Here is a 17,450-nt window from a genome sequence, read left to right on the forward strand (position 1 = left end):
TGGAACAGAGAGCATACCTTCCCCCAGACAGAATGCAGAACCTGCAATCATTCGCTCACAGCCTTCTCAACAAGAATCAGGCATCAGCATGCCAGGTTCTCCAACTTCTGGGTCATATGGCGGCAGCGATCTAAGTGGTTCCCCACACCAGACTTCACATGCGCCGCTTACAATGGGGCTTGAAAACTCAGTGGTCTCAATTCCTACAGTCACTCAACTGCAGGATTCAAATTACGAACGCAATGAAGGAGGACATTCGCTGGTGGCTCCTTCCCAAAAACCTTTCCTCGGGAGCCCCATTTCGCTTACCTCCTCATCAGATCACTCTGACCACAGATGCCTCCAACAAGGGTTGGGGAGCCCATCTGGGCGACCTGAAGATTCAGGGTCTGTGGACCCCTCAAGAATCTTCATACCAAATCAATCTATTAGAGTTGTGGGCCATTTGGATGGCATTTCAAACGTTCTTTGCTCAGATACGGGGTTCAAGCCTCATGGTATATACTGACAACCAGGTAGCCATGTTTTACATAAACAAGGAAGGAGGGTCTGGTTCCTGGACACTATGTCAAGAAGCAACTCGAATTCTCCATTGGACAGTCAAGGCCCAAATATTCATTCAAGCGACTTATCTTCCAGGTATGGACAATGTAACAGTAGACCGTCTCAGTTAGATTTTTCATCCACACGAATGGACCTTAAATCCAAAGGTGGCAGAAAACATCTTCCAATGGTGGCGTTTTCCCACAATAAATCTCTTTGCTACAGAAGCCAACAGACAAGTCCAGACCTTTTGCTCAATTTATCCCAGCAATCAAAGGTTCGTTCCTGACGCCTTTCTCATTCCATGGACACCAGGCTTGATGTATGCCTACCCTCTCATTCCACTCATCTCTCGAACAATTCAGAAATGCATCCAGCACGTGTCAGACATGATTCTAATCGCTCCGGCATAGCCGAGACAGCCATGGTATGCGTACCTTATGCAACTTTCCATTCGTCTGCCGATAACGCTGCAAAATCTTCCACATATTCTGACACAAGAAGGGGGCTCTTTACTTCACCCCATGAATCAATCACTTCATCTCACTGTGTGGAGATTGAAAGGCAAATACTATACCCCTTAGGTTTATCTTCACAACTAGAGGATATTCTTATTGCTTCTAGAAAACCTTCAACCAGACGCAATTACACGGGAAAGTGGCAGCGATACTTGAACTGGTGTAGTCCAAAAAACATAATCCCCTTTTCATCCACTGCCACTCAACTACTGCAGTACCTGCACACACTTTATGAATCAGGATTAGCCACCACTTCGGTACGAGTTCATATCAGTGCTATAGCAGCTTTTCATGAACCTCCTAATGATCTTCCAATTTCTAATCATCAGTTAATTTCCAGATTCATGAAGGACATGATACGGCTTCGCTCCCCGGTGAGTAAACCACCAATCCCATGGGACTTAAATGTAGTATTGGAACAACTAATGCTTCCTCCATTTGAACCATTAGACTCTAGCCACATTAAATATATGACATGGAAGACAATCTTTCTCATCGCCATAACATGCATAAGGAGGGTCAGCGAACTACAAGCCTTCATTCACTGCTCTCCTTATCTAGAATTCTACCATGACAAAGTAACCCTCCGTCCTCACCCTTCCTTTCTCCCTAAGATGGTAACATTTTTTCATCTTAATCAAACCATAACTCTACCTATTTTTATGCCAAAACCACTTTATAACGAACGTGAAAAACGTTTACACACATTGGACTGTAAAAGAGCATTAGCTTACTATAAAAAAAGGACTCAGTCAACTTCGAGGCCATCTCAACTGTTTCTTTCCTTTAATCCAAATGATCCTGGACAACCAGTCTCAAAAAGGACCATAGCCAGTTGGTTATCACAATGCATACTTTTTTGCTACAATAAGCGTTCCATTAAACTATTTACAAAGCCTCAGGCACACCAGATCCGCGCCACCGCAGCAACAGTTGCCCACTTGAACAAAGTTCCCTTAATTGATATCTGCAAAGCGGCAACATGGTCGTCCATTCATACCTTCACATCGCATTATTGCCTCCAACAGCAAACGATCTCTGATGCAGCACTAGGCACAGCAGTTTTATCATCACTAAAAAGAACATGAGACTGTCTACCACTTCACGGATTGATGTCCAAACCTACAAACAATGAATATACAAGGACACAACCCGGGAGCTTGGGACTCCCAGACAGCATGGCTAATTCAGCCCTGCTATCGAAGGGGAAAAAAGCAAGTTTGTTTACCGTAAACGGTGTTTCCGTAGATAGCAGGATGAATTAGCCATGCGTTCCCTCCCTCCTCCCTAGACAGTCACACAGAGACAAACATACCTTCTTGACTTACCTCTCGCTTGGCTACAAAGAAACTGAAGAGGTGAGGGAACTGCGCGGGAGCACTACTGCGCAGACACACAGAGTCAAAACTTTGTGATCAGCTAGGGGAAACTCCACCTACTCTGGATCACAACGCTTCCCAGACAGCATGGCTAATTCATCCTATCTACGGAAACACCGTTTACGGTAAGCAAACTTGCTTTTTTCGAAAATATAATTGATTTGTTATAAATTGTGGATTTCTTACGTTGTAGCTTGCCTCGAACATTAGTGAGCTAAAGTAAGTAAAAATGATCCAAAATAAACAAACACATTCATTAATGATCCAGGAAAGGAAATAATGAATGAGCTGATCAAATTTGTTGAAGATACAAAGAGGTCTATTCAGCAGGTTTGTCTGGCTAAATTCAGGTCTTAGCCAGACAATTCTGAGATTTTGAATTTCCCATCCCTCATAGCTGAGATGTTTTAGCCTAGAAAATCATTACCTGGCTAAAAGTTAACCAGTTAAAAAGGAAACAACACAGAGGTGTTCTTGGGGAGTGGGGCTTAAACGTAACATTAAGTTTAGCTGAGTAAGTTTGATCATGGTGGGGAACAGGTCTAAAGTTTTCTGGGTAATCTTAACCAGATAACTATGAATCTAACCAGGTATATAGAGGACTTGTTTCCTGCTGAATATCTCAGCTAAAGATACCTGGCTAAGTTTTCTTGATTAAATTGCAGCTCTCCACATCACTGAATATGAACCTCTAAATTATTCAGAGTAGTTAAGAACATAAGAAATTGCCATGCTGAGTCAGACCAAGGGTCCATCAAGCCCAGCATCCTGTTTCCAACAGATGCCGAACCAGGCAATTACCCAAACACTAAGAAGATCCCATGCTACTGATGCAATTAATAGCAGTGGCTATTCCCTAAGTAAAATTGATTAATAGCCATTAATGGACTTCTCCTCCAAGAACTTATCCAAACCTTTTTTGAACCCAGCTACACTAACTGCACTAACCACATCCTCTGGCAACAAATTCCAGAGCTTTATTGTGCGTTGAGTGAAAAAGAATTTTCTCCGATCAGTCTTAAATGTGCTACTTGCTAACTTCATGGAATGCCCCCTAGTCCTTCTAGTATTCAAAAGTGAAAATAACCGAGTCACATCTACTCGTTCAAGACCTCTCATGATCTTAAAGACCTCTATCATATCCCCCCTCAGCCGTCTCTTCTCCAAGCTGAACAGCCCTAACCTCTTCAGCCTTTCCTCATAGGGAAGCTGTTCCATCCCCTTTATCGTTTTGGTTGCCCTTCTCTGTACCTTCTCCATCGCAACTATATATTTCCTGAGATGCGGCGACCAGAACTGTACACAGTATTCAAGGTGTGGCCTCACCATGGAGCGATATAGAGGCATTATGACATTTTCCGTTCTATTAACCATTCCCTTCCTAATAATTCCTAACTTTCTATTTGCTTTTTTGACTGCTGCAGCACACTGAGCCGATGATTTAAAGTATTATCCACTATGATGCCTAGATCTTTTTCCTGGGTGGTAGCTCCTAATATGGAACCTAACATTGTGTAACTACAGCAACGGTTATTTTTCCCTATATGCAACACCTTGCACTTGTCCACATTAAATTTCATCTGCCATTTGGATGCCCAATCTTCAAGTCTTGCAAGATCCTCTTGCAATGTATCACAGTCTGCTTGTGATTTAACTACTCTGAATAATTTTGTATCATCTGCAAATTTGATAACCTCACTCGTTGTATTCCTTTCCAGATCATTTAAATATATATTGAAATGCACCGGTCCAAGTACAGATCCCTGAGGCACTCCACTGTTTACCCTTTTCCACTGAGAAAATTGACCATTTAATCCTACTCTCTGTTTCCTATCTTTTAACCAGCTTGTAATCCACGAAAGGACATCGCCTCCTATCCCATGACTTTTTAGTTTTCATAGAAGCCTCTCATGAGGGACTTTGTCAAACGCCTTCTGAAAATCCAAATACACTACATCTACCCATGTTAAAAGACATGCAGACTGTGAGAAACTGCAGGAAGACCTTTCAAGACTGAGGAACTAGACATCTAAATTGCAGTTGAAATTTTATGTGGATAAATGCAAAATGATGCAAATAGGAGAAAATTATCCTAACTATACTGACAATTTTCAAAGTGATTCTCTTTAGATAAATGGGAGTTTACTGGATCACGACAACATGGTTTCACAAGTGGGAAACCTTATGAAAGAAACTTGATTAATTTCTTTGATGTATATTATGTTCTTATCCAATAAAAGTTTTAAATTATGGTATCTTAATACATAGCTACCATGGCTTAACAATTAAAGAGCATATAACTATGTGATAACAATAGTATTATATATATCATATACTGTTTTAATCACAGGTCAGCCCATGACAACTCTTTCATTTCTTTATAAATTTGTTTTAAACATTTTTTTATTGCATTAAAACCTTCATTCTGACTTGCCGAGTGTCATGGTTTTGTCTGCCATGCAGCCTCACCATGCCCTGATTCCTTCTATTACACCTCCACGCCTGCAGAGATCTCCAGTGAGCTCTGCTCCTAAATGCCCAAGCCGTCTTCTCACTGACCATCTGATCCAGCCTGTTGTACAGCCTCTGCTCCACCAGGGGTCCTCAGTGAACTTAACCTCCCTCCAGCTTTACTAAGCTCCTCATTATTGCTCATTCCATACCCAAGCTCCATACCCATTTAACCCTGCCTTGCCAGCTCCAAGATGCCTCTTTAAGGAGTCACTATTGGCTGTCTGACCTGGCTACTCTAGTAGCCTCTGGGCCTTCTGTGCTCTTGTTCCTTGTTCTGTGGCCTATCTAGGCCTTAACTTACCTTGTGTCTTGTTCCTTGATCTTTATCTTGTAGCCTCTTGACCTTCTTGTTCCTTGCTCCTTGCCTTGCTGCCTCTGGGTCTTTTTGTTCCTTGCTCCTTGCCTTGTGGCCTATCTATGCCTTACCCTGCCTTGTGGCCTCTGGGCCTTGTTGTTCCTTGCTCCTTGCCTTGTGGCTTGTCTAGACCTTACATCATCTTGTGGCCTCCGGGCCTGCTCTACTCTTGTATTTTGCCTTGTGGCCTATCCAGGCATCTCTATATCTAAGGGCTTTTGGGCCTAGAGTCTAGTGGCCTACGGGCCTCCAGCCTTGCTGCCTTCAGGTTTCTATGTTCTTTGTTCTATGTTGTTTTGCCTTGTCCGTGTCCAGTCTTGTCCAGTACTGACTTTGTCTTTCCATGTCCAGGCCAGTCTGTTCCTGGTATTCACTAGTTGCTTGTGAGTACTATGTCTTGCCTCAGCCAGTTTCTTGTTCTAGTTCCTGTCCAATATCCTGTCTTGATGTGTCTTTCCCTGTCTGTGCTCAGTACCTTGCCTTGTCTCTGTCTGTATTCAGCCCCAGACCTTGTTCTGTGTTCAGCTCCAGTATCCAGTCCAACCCTCGTCCAACCTGTCTCTATCTACAGTGCCAGCCTTGCCTCGTCCAGCCTGTCCAAGCCTTGCCTCACTCACCATGATGTACTACAGCAGCAAAGACCTACTGGCCCCCAGAACCCAAGGGCTCAACCTATGGGGGAGAGGGCTGGCTAGGCGGAAGACAAGACCATGGCTTGCCTTGGAGTCCTGCACTAATCTTGGGGTGGTGTATGTATTTATTTATTTATTTGGGCATTTTATATAATGTCATTCCAAAAGATCACAGTGGTTTATAGAATTGGCATTCATATTCATGGTCAACAATCCATGTGCTTTGTGTTAGTGTTTACCTTTCTAATTCAACATCACAGCAAATACACATTTTAGTTCATAGTTAAACATATTCAAGGATATTATAAGGGTTCCTATCTAATATAGTTCCTATTAATTCATTCTAGGTCTACATGACAGTGACAACAGATTGTAATCCTACTAGTACCCTAAGTCCAGCCAGCATTCCGTGACGACAAGCTTTAAACCTACATTCTAATTTGCCACAGTATAGACACAAAGGCACAAATGCACAACCTTATGAAAATATTCTTGAAAAACATATCTTAAACTCCATGTAATCAACTTGAAGTCCAGATCCAACATGAGCCGTGTTTCAATGCTGTTGTTGCATCTGCTTCGGGTTAATTCTTTGACAGCATTCATTATATCACCAAAGTTGTTTCTCTCATTCATTCATACCAGCTAGCACTGGCATTTAACGTGTCTTCCATACCCATAGATATCTAAACTGAAAATGGAAATTGAGAAGATCCAATCAGAATCATCTGTCATAATAAAGAGGACCAAGCCAGTTCCTTATTCAAGCCATGCAGCATTACAGTATTCAAATAAAATATCCATTGATGTTCTTTGTAATTCAACAGGACTGACAAATCACTGTCACGTGGTGAAGATAACATATGGTCCAGCACAGTCCATTTCAAATCTGAAAACTGATGTCCATTGTTAATGCAATGAGAAGTCATTGGAGCTTGCACTTTAGCAATATTTAAGCAACTACGATGTTCAACTAAACAGGTTCTTACAGTTCTCTTAGTATCTAAGATCTTTTTTGAGGACTGTGATGTTCTTAAAAAATGGGTAACTATCTTTAATAAATTTAATTTAGATCTTATGTTATTGCTAGTTGAACGTACACAGAGCATCAGAAAAAATTCCTTATTCCTACCTTGCCTTACCTTGTCCTTGCCTTGTCCAGTCTGCCCTGCCTCATTCTGCCCTGTCCTCCCAGCCTGCCTCAAACCTGCCTGCCTAGCCTCAGCTTTACCCAGCTTGACTCTTGCTTCGGACATGGAACATTTTCTTGCATGCCACTTGCCACTGTCCACTGTTTTGGACATGGGCCATTCTCTCACCTGCCACCTGTCACTGACCACTGCTTCAGACCTGGAACATTCTCTTGCCTAATGCCTGACACTGACTATCAGTTCACACCTAGACTATGCTTTACAGGCTGCCTGTCTTGATCCTTGGCCTGTACCTGGTGATTCTCTGATTTCTGCCTGCCCAACCTCAGCTTGGCCCCAGACTTTCTCTTCATCTATACCCTGTTGGACCATTACCTGAGTCCTACTGGCCCCTGGAACCCAAGAGCACAACTGCAGGGAACGGGGCTGGTACAGGTGAAGCCCCAGCTCTGTCCCAGTCTAGGGTGCATCTGCAAGCTGTTGGCATGGGCCTAGTGGGTTTGTTTATTAGGCTGTGTCCACTTCCATTACAAGTTTGCTGAGGCCATGGGCTCAGCAGACTGGGTTGGCAAGTGCATTCAGCAGCAGCAAGATATCCTGGATCAAGACCATGCTGTGCATGGGATTGGCAGTAAAGATGGATGCCATTCAGGCTCTGCTTCCAGCACTGATCCCAACAGCTCTGCCTCCAATCAAGCTGGCCCATCTCCCGGGAACCATACCGCACCTGCCACCACCTACCAGAGACTTCAGAGATCCTAAAGAGTGCAGGGGATTTATAAATCAGTCCCGCATGCACTTTGAGCTTCAGTCATCTCTGTTTCCTTCTGACCACACATACTCTCCCTGATGGGCAGCACTGCTCTTGTCTGGGCTTCCCTGTGGTGGGAGCATGATGACCCAATCCTACAGAATATGCAAGAATTCCTTTGACAGTTCTACTTGGTCTTTGATGAACCTGGCCGTGCCTCCTCTATAGTGGTAGAACTTCTGTGAATTCACCAGGGTGCACACACAGTTAGAGAATATGTTACAATTTCATACTTTGGCTTCTGAACTCCAGTGGGGCAAAGATAGCCAGAGAGTAATCATTTGCCAGGAGTTGTCTGGTCGAATTAAGGATGAGCTGGCTGGCCATGACATTCCTTCTACCTTAGACAGTCTGATTGCCTGTTGCATCCGTTGGACTCAGACGGCTTTGTCCCACATGCTTCACCTCAATATTCACTTTCTCCACCAGCCTCGGGAAGATGGCGACCGCCGCGTCTGCTTGCCGCACTCCCCGGCGTCCCCGGAACGGCTATGGCAAGGCATTCCGCCATAATTTACCTGAGGGCCTCCTAGGGTGCACGCACGTGCGCTACCCACGTCTTTATTCCAGTGTTGGAGCGAACCTCAGGGGCGTCCCCCTCGAGTAACGTCACACCATCCGGGTACTTAGCCTGCCCATTTACTGACTGACTTTGAGATAGCAAGGATTGGATTCGCTCCAGTCTAAGCTGCTCTGCTGCTTCTTGCTGCTGCTGGAAGCTCTCTCTACCCTCCGAGGTTCTACTAACTTGGGTACCCGCTCCTCGGGGGCCTATGCTTCTTTCCAAGTGCCTATCCAGTATCCAGGTACTCGCTCCTCAAGGGCCTGAGTTGTCTACCTTGGTGCCTGCTACCATTACATCTACCTGCTGGGAACTCTACCATTACAGCTACAAGAGTGTGAGTAATCTAACATTTACCAGTCTGTCTCACCTACAGCTTCTCACTGAAAACCTGCATCGGAGCTCCCTACACCACCATTGTGGGACGGGTCTCCTCAGCTGAGGACCCAAGACTGCTGTTGCAGGAATCCACTCACTACGGCCACCTCTGGTGAACTCTACAAGCTGTATAATAAAAACTATCTCTGTGTTTGTGCATCTGAGTCTAGCCTGGAACTGCAGATCCCCGCAGGGCTCCTCCCTGTGGGAGTGGCCATCACTGCAGCACCTAAGAATTCACCAAACACCTCAAAACCATAACATTCCCCTGGCTATGCGGATGGACCTGAGGTTTCAAAAAGGGCCCAGAAATGCAAGGTCTTCCGGCAGCCCATCCATCGGTCCCCCCCCCCCCCCCCCCCCCCGATTCAAACGTCCCCTAGAATTCATTCCTACTCCCAGAGCCAACACCCCCCGCAGAGTAGTCCATGCAATCGAGTTGCTCGAGGCTCTCCAAAGAGGAAAAACTAAGGCAGAGGCAACTCTGGCTCTGCCTGTATTGTGCTGGTTGGAGACATTTTGCCAGTTGCTACCCTGAAAAGTTGGGAAACCCCTGCACCCAGTGTTGATTGGAGATGCAATCCTAGGTCAATATCTCCCTCTCCGCAGATGCAGGTACCCGTTTGCTTAGCCATTGAGACATCCATGAACCACACCGGGCTTTCTTGGACTCTGGGTCAGGTGATAACGTTATTGAGGAGTCACTTGTTCGCCAACATTGCCTGCCCATAACCATCTTGAATAATGCAGTTACTATCTCATCTGTCTATGGTGAGCCTCTCCTTGGTCGGCTCACTGAGGTGACCTTGCCTCTTACCATACAGACAGAGCTTTTTCATAAAGAAACCTCACTTTTTATGTTCTACCCAAGGTACTCAACTGTGGCTCCAGTGACACAACCCTCCATAGACTGGTGCATGCTACAGCTTGCATGGTGATGTCCTGCATATGCCAAGACATGTCTGTCTCCAGTCCTGCCCCTGGTTATCATGACCCTGATCTGCCACCTATCACCTTGCTGGGCCTACTGCCAAAGTATGCCACATATTCTGATGTCTTCAACAAGCAGCAGGTGGAAACTTTGCCCCTACACAGGTCCTGTGATTGCCATATAGACCTTCTGCTGCAGCAGATGCCACCATGTGATAGGATCTATCCCCTTTCAGCACTGGAAACTGCCACAGTACATCAAAGAAATCTTGGAAAGGGGCTTCTTCCAACCTTTTTCATCTCCAGCAGGAGCAGGCTTTTTCTTTGTTGGGAAAAAGATGGATCCCTTAGACACTATATAGATTACAGGGGCCTTAATGCAATCACTAAGAAGAACTGATATACCTTGCCCCTTATCATGGAACTGTTTGATTACCTTCAAGGAGCACAAATCTTTACTAAACTTGATCTCCAGGGGGCATATAATCTCATACACATATGAGAAGGTGACAAGTGGAAGACAGTGTTTAACACAAGGTATGGTCATTATGAGTACCTCATAATACCATTTGGACTATGTAATCCCCATAGTATTCCAGCACATGGTCAACGAGATCTTTCAGCATCTTCTGTATTCCCACATGGTAGTGTACTTAGATGATATGTGGACAAAGGTGAACCGGTAGATGTGGTGTATTTGGATTTTCAGAAGGCGTTCAACAAAGTCCCTCATGAGAGGCTTCTAAGAAAACTAAAAAGTCATGGGTTAGGAAGTGATGTCCTTTTGTGGATTGTAAATTGGTTAAAAGACAGGAAACAGAGAGTAGGATTAAATAGTAGAGATGTGCTTTGTTTAAAGATATCTAGTCAGGCTTCAGATCGGCCACTCCGTGAAAAATGTCGTGTTCGCACGTTTTTTGTTTTTTTTCCTGGCATATAACAAGCCTTAGGGGCAGATTTTAAAAAAGTACGCCGGATTTAAAAAGATATGCCAATAGCCGCACGTATCTTTTAAAATCTGGGGTCAGCGTGCGCGAGGCTGCGCAAAATCGGCAGCCTGCTCGTGCCGAGCCGCAAATCTGGCTCCATTCCCTCTGAGGCCGCTCCGAAATCGGAGTGGCCTCAGAGGGAACTTTTTTTTTGTCCCCCCCCCACCTTTCCCTCCCTTCCCCTATCTAACCCACTCCCCAGCCCTAACTAAATCCCCCTCCCCTACCTTATTTCGTTGAGTTACGCCTGCCTCTGGTAGGCGTAACTTGCGCGCGTCGCCGGCTCCCTGCACTCAGCCGCCGCCCTCGGACTGCCGTCACGCCTCCGGCCCCGCCCCCGGACCGCCACCACGCCCCCAGACACGCCCTCAAGCAAAGCCCCGGGACTTGCGCGCACCGGCAGCCTATGCAAAATAGGCACGCCGGTGCGCAAGTGCCCTGCGCTCGTAAATCTGGCAGGATTTACGCGCGCAGGGCTTTTAAAATCTACCCCTTATTGCGCATAAACAACCAGTTAGTGCGCAGTATCTCAGCATTAGTGCGCAGTACACCGAATGAGATCATGCACACTAACGATCCTTAATGCGCATTAACATCTAGCTAGTGCGCACTAACAGGTTAGTTAGTGCACCCTAATAAAACTTACAGCGCACTAAGTATGTGTTAGTGTGCTGTAACTAATGTTAGTGCACACTAAGAAATGGAACTTAAAAAGTAAAAAGTATCAATTCAGAGGAGTTCGTTAGCTAGAAAACAGTGCGCAGATATTTAGTGCGCACAGGGCTGGTGCAAGAGGAATAGGCGCCCTAGGCGAGCCTTTTCCCTTGTGCCCCCCCCCCCCCCCCCCGGTCTCGGCCCCGACTCCTACATCATTCTCGATCACGCCCACTGACTGTGTGGTTTTCTGGGTTGCGAGTAGGTTGGGCACTGCTCGCGGCCCGCCAAATCTCTTTGCCGCCGCTTGCGGCCCATATGATTCGCACCCAGTGGCGTACCAATGGTCTCCGGTGGGTGCGCGCCCTTGAAGTACACAAAGGAGTGCAACAGAGGAGCTTGCCCCTTTGTGCGCCCCCTTCGTGTGCACCTGAAGTGCTAGCCTGCTGTTCATCTACCATAATAACCTTTCCTATTAACTAAAACCATTCTAACAATGGAGCACATAAACTTTATCAAACCTATACTTGGACAGGGCATCTACGGCAAACTAAGAAGGCAAATTCAAAACCAGAATCAAAAAGGTAATACAAAACAAATCTTCCCCATGACCAATAACAACTCTCATACAGGGCTAATGCATTTGTGTGCCTCTCCAGCATCCCCCCCCCCCCCTAATCCTTCTTGTACTAATACTTTAGGTCACAGAAAATCAGTGGCATCTCTAGACAGAAGAATTTTTTTTTTGGGGGGTGGGGGGGACCAAAATGACATTTCTTCATCACACCTACCTCTATAGCATGGATCCTGCTTTAAAATTGGTTACAAAAACAAAAGTGTTAATAAAAAAAAGTCCAAAGGGTCTTCTGCGTAATTTTAAAAAGCTGGCCAGTTTCACACTTCTAGTAAAACTACTATAAAATTATTTGATAGCCTCATTCAACTAATTCTATATGGCTATGAGAGTGAAGTCTGGAATATATAGGAAAGGACAGAATGTCAATATAAATCCTGCACCTCCAGTTCTGAAACTCTGTGCATCCACTGAAATTCCCCCAAACAATGGAGCTTGGATGTTTCCCTTACAGCTCATCATAGTAAAAAATATTTTCAAATTTCTGGTGTCACCTCACAGTAACAGCAGCACAAAGACCTTCCACTGCCAGGCACATTGTGAACTAACACAAAACCCCACAAAAAAGACACTCAAAATCTATACTGCAATCCCATCGTAACATAACAGTAATAACATCAAGGACTCAAACAACAATAACCCTACCTGTGAATAAGCAAGGGTAAATATTACACTGGGTCCTAGAATACCAATACACCACCTACTGAGGAAACAAAACAAACCCGATTGCTATAGATCCCTATACAGACAATACATGCTAGCAGAATCTCTCATCATGGTCAGACACACGGAGCAGAGACGGACTCTCACCAAATACAGAATACAAAATAAAGGAGCACACATTAGACAAAAACTGAAATGGAAACTCCAAGAAGCCAGACTCTGTGTATTAACAATGGAAAAACAGAACCACCATTCCTCATAAAACAAATAAAATCAAGAAACATAAAGCATCAGTTATAATAGTAAAACCATAATAAAAGAATATTTTAAAACTACTTATAAATATAATTTCTATTAATTAAAATCATATACATTTTTTACAATTTCCCAAACACCAATAAAATATTTCAAAACAGCACATATATCAAATAACATCCAATAATTAAAACTAATAAGGATTTTATAAAGCCCCTGTTGTCCCCTTCTGTGGGAGCTCTTGACTTCCAGTTACCCTGATATTGTCTAGGATTAGGAGGTTATCCTCTCTCTCACACATATACACTGTCACATATATATACATTCATGCTCTTATATCCACCATAACCTCTCACTCTCTCAGACACTGACACACTCTCAGGCTCTAAGACACTTTCTCTCCCTCCGCACACACCCCCACATAAACTCTTACTCCCCTAGATTTTCTCATACACACTCATGCTCTCACACTCACTGGCTCCCTCACTTATCCCAGGACAAGCAGGATGTAGTCCTCACATGTGGGTGACATCATTGATGGAGCCCTGGTACGGAAAACTTTCTGTCAAAGTTTCTAGAAACTTTTGACTGGCCCTGTGAGGCCACTGAGCATGCCCAGCATGCCATGATATTCTCTGCCACAGGGGTCTCTCTTCAGTCTTTGTTTTTCCATGCTGCTGTAAGCATCGTGGAGCAAGGAGCCTTGTGAGTTTTCCTCACAGTATTGCCTGACTAAAAAAGTCATTTGTTTCTCAAAATATTTTCTCCCATAAGGGATCTCTCTCAGATTTCCACTGGCTGGTGAGTAATCGCAGTCTCGTTTTTACTCTTAAGTAAAAACTTTCTTTCATAATTTTTTTCCCCTCTTTTCATCGATGGCTGTCGAGAGAAAATGGCTCCCGGATTTAAAAAATGCCCGGTTTGTAATCCACACCTCGATTGTGTTCTCTGTTTAGGAGATAAACATGATGTCTCATCCTGCCCTCAGTGTGCAGAGATGACTCCCAAAGGAAGAAAACTTTGACGGAACATCTTTTTCAGCTTCTTCCTTTTCCTTCAACATCAACAAAATCGTCCCCAGTAGAGGTTTCAAAGCGAATATTGTTGAAAAAACGTCATATGGAGGGGTCCGGAGACCACCCATCGACGGCATCGACAAGGTCAGTAGTCGCAGCGACGCTTCTCTCCCCGGAGGAACTGACCGCTAAACAGTTCAAACCTCAGGAAACTCTGCTACCCTCTGCGCCGGGGCCTATACCTCCATCGGTCGAACCTCCACAGGGCTCTGTGGAGGGAATATCGATGCCTACACCGTCACCGCATTCAGCTGCTCTGCCTATATCAGCTGTTTTGCAGGAATTGTCAGACTTTATCCGACAAGCGGTACTCCAGGCCCTTAAAGAACAGATGCCTATTCCAGCAACTTCGTCGATGCCAGTACCTTTACCAATGCCGGTGATTGCACCAATGTCGACGATTCCGTCTATGCCGGTACCCACACCGATTCCAGCTAAGGTGACGCCGGCACAACCACCAAAGATACCGACGCCATCTTCGATTCTGGCGCCGACGCCAATCTCACCTGGGGACCCAGAACATCCAGAACTGGCACTCTACCAACCTATAATGAAGAGATTTGATGAGGTGGTCGGTGTTCTTCCTCCCAAACCTCAGAAAGAACACCCTGAGGAGTCACCCCTTGATGACTCACAACCAGGTCCTTCAGGGCTTCCTCGGACGCCTAGAACCTCTCCGATTTCTCCACCTAGACAAGATCCATGTGATACTTGGAGTGATGCACACACAGATACCTCATCTGAAGCTTTCATGTCAGATCCTTCACCACCGGATCCAAGGAAAAAATCTCCACCGGAAGATTTATCATTCACAACTTTATCCAGGAAATGGCTGACACCATACCTTTCACCTTGGTCACAGAGCAGGACATAAGGCAGCAAACACTGGAGGTTCTCCAATTTGTAGACCCTCTGAAGCAAGTGGTAGCCATACCTGTCCATGATGTCCTTCTGGACTTACAACATCGGATTTGGGAACATCCATGCTCAGTGCCTGCTGTTAACAAAAGAATGGACACTAAATATTTGGTGCAGTCTGCTCCTGGCTACTAACCGTTACAGCTTCCACACCAGTCAGTAGTGGTAGAGTCTGCACAAAAGAAGTCCAAGAGGATAAGACCACATTCCTCAAATCATCCAGGTAAAGATCATAGATTCTTAGATTCCCTGGGACGAAAGGTCTATCAAGGAGCCATGTTAAATTCTAAGATATCTTTGTATCAATTATACATGACTCAGTACCAAAGAAATCTGTGAAAGCAGATGCAGGACTTTATACCATCACTTCCATCACAACATCAAGAAGTAGCCCAAGCAATTATCCACAAAGGGCTGGAGGCCGGCAAACACAAGTTCCGTGCGGCCTATGATGGTTTCGAGACAGCTTCCAGAGTGGTTGCATCGGGTATAAGTGCCAGACGTTGGGCATGGCTTAAAGCCTCGGACCTCAGGCCTGAAGTCCAGGAGAAGTTAGTAGATCTCCTATGTCTTGGTGATAATCTTTTTGGATCTAAAGTACAGGATGCGGTTGCTCAATTGAAAGAGCATACAGAAACCCTGAGGCAACTTTCATTTATCCCGCAGGATCAACCCACACAGCCAACTTGTAGGCCTCAAAGGAAAGATTCTAGAAGACCCTTCTACAGACAAAGGCGGTATTACCCCCCAACATCTAGGAGCAGATCTTCTAGACCGCAACAAAGAACTCAGACCAGACAACCTAGGGCAGCTAGGCCTCAACCTCCGTCACAGACGGGACCGGCTGCTGGCTGTTGAGGCCTTTCCCAGAGACCGAAGCCACCTCTCCAATCCTCATCCACAGCTTCTGGTAGGGGGTCGAATAACCTCCTTTTACAACCATTAGTTACAAATAACAACAGACCAATGGGTACTGGCAATAATATCTCGAGGTTACCTACTCAATTTCCTCTCAATTCCAACAGATTCTCCTCCAAGACCCCTCTCTCTAGGAGAAAATCACATAATCCAATTGCAAGTAGAATTATCCACCCTTCTGAAAGCCAGGGCAGTAGAGTCGGTGCCCCGATCTCAGCAGGGCAGAGGGTTCTATTCCCATTATTTCCTCATTCTAAAGAAAACTGGAGGCCTAAGCCCTATACTAGACCTCAGAAATCTCAACAAATTTCTAAAGAAAGAAAAGTTCAGGATGGTTTCTCTAGGCACCATGCTTCCACTTCTTCAAACAGGAGATTGGCTTTGTTCTCTGGATCTTCAAGACGCTTACGCTCACATTCCAATATTCCCTCCTCATCGCAAGTATCTGCGTTTCATGGTAGGTCATCAGCATTTCCAGAACAGAGTACTGCCATTCGAACTTGCCTCTGTCTGGCAATAATAGCAGCACACTTGCACAAGGAAAGTGTCCATGTCTTCCCATATCTAGACGACTGGTTCATCAGAAGTCAATCTCAACAAGGAGCTCTGACTTCTCTCAGTTGAACAATTACTCTACTTCACTCCATGGGCTTTCTCATCAATTATCAAAAGTCCCATCTCACTCTGTCTCACCTGCTTCAATTCATAGGAGCAGAATTGAACACCATACTCTCAAAGGCTTTTCTTTTTTTTTTTTTAATTTTTAATTTCTGAATTTTCAATACAAATAAAGTATTCATTTATAATAGAATAGAAACTTGATTAGTCATTAAAGATAACATTCTTACAAAGCATATAAACCATAAAGTTATTCCATAATGGCTAAACTATAATCTCAAAACTTCTCTCGTTGGGGGATTTAGATTTGAGGAATAATAACAAATTGAAAGAAGAAATGGTATAGCCCTGAACAAGAGCAGTTAATTTTCTTTAGCGATTCTCTATGAGGCAACATTGGCAGAAAAAGAATCAATAAAATCTCTTAAATGCTCAGGTGCAAAGAAAATGTAACAATCACTCCCCTTCCTTACAATACATTTGCAGGGGTAACGCAACATAAAGGTTGCTCCTAAAGAAACTGTCTCCTGCCTCATACTTAAAAAGGCTTCACGACTTTCTTGAGTGATCTTTGAGATGTCTGGAAATGTTGAGAACGGCCTCGAAAGGCCTTGTATTCTGTTGAGATCGGCCTCGAAAGGCCTTGTATTCTGTTGAGATCGGCCTCAAAAGGCCTTGCATTCTGTTGAGAACTGGGGGTTTAGTGTGCCCATGGGCCTCAGCTCGGGCCCAGACCTTCAGGGCCAAGCCGAGGGTTGACTGTGGCTCCGCATGGCAGACTGTCTTACCCTCTGCCAGGCTGGCAAGCTCCCAAGGCCAACATCCGAGGATGTTGGAAGGTGAATGGTCTTCCGACCATTCCGAACCCTTTCGGACCTGCTGCGAACAGCATGGAGCAGCTGGCGTGGCCTGAGGTTGAGGGCAGATGGCCTTGACACGAAGACATGACATT

The 17,450-nt window shown here is 44.9% G+C and overlaps 1 protein-coding gene across 3 annotated transcripts in view; it reads left to right on the forward strand.

Annotated features, from left to right (window-relative positions):
• CLCN3 (chloride voltage-gated channel 3) overlaps positions 1 to 17,450 on the forward strand; it is a 176,492-nt gene that overhangs the window by 11,961 nt on the left and 147,081 nt on the right. The window lies entirely within an intron of this gene.

This window comes from Rhinatrema bivittatum, chromosome 1 (assembly GCF_901001135.1).
Source record: "Rhinatrema bivittatum chromosome 1, aRhiBiv1.1, whole genome shotgun sequence".
Lineage (NCBI taxonomy): Eukaryota > Metazoa > Chordata > Amphibia > Gymnophiona > Rhinatrematidae > Rhinatrema > Rhinatrema bivittatum.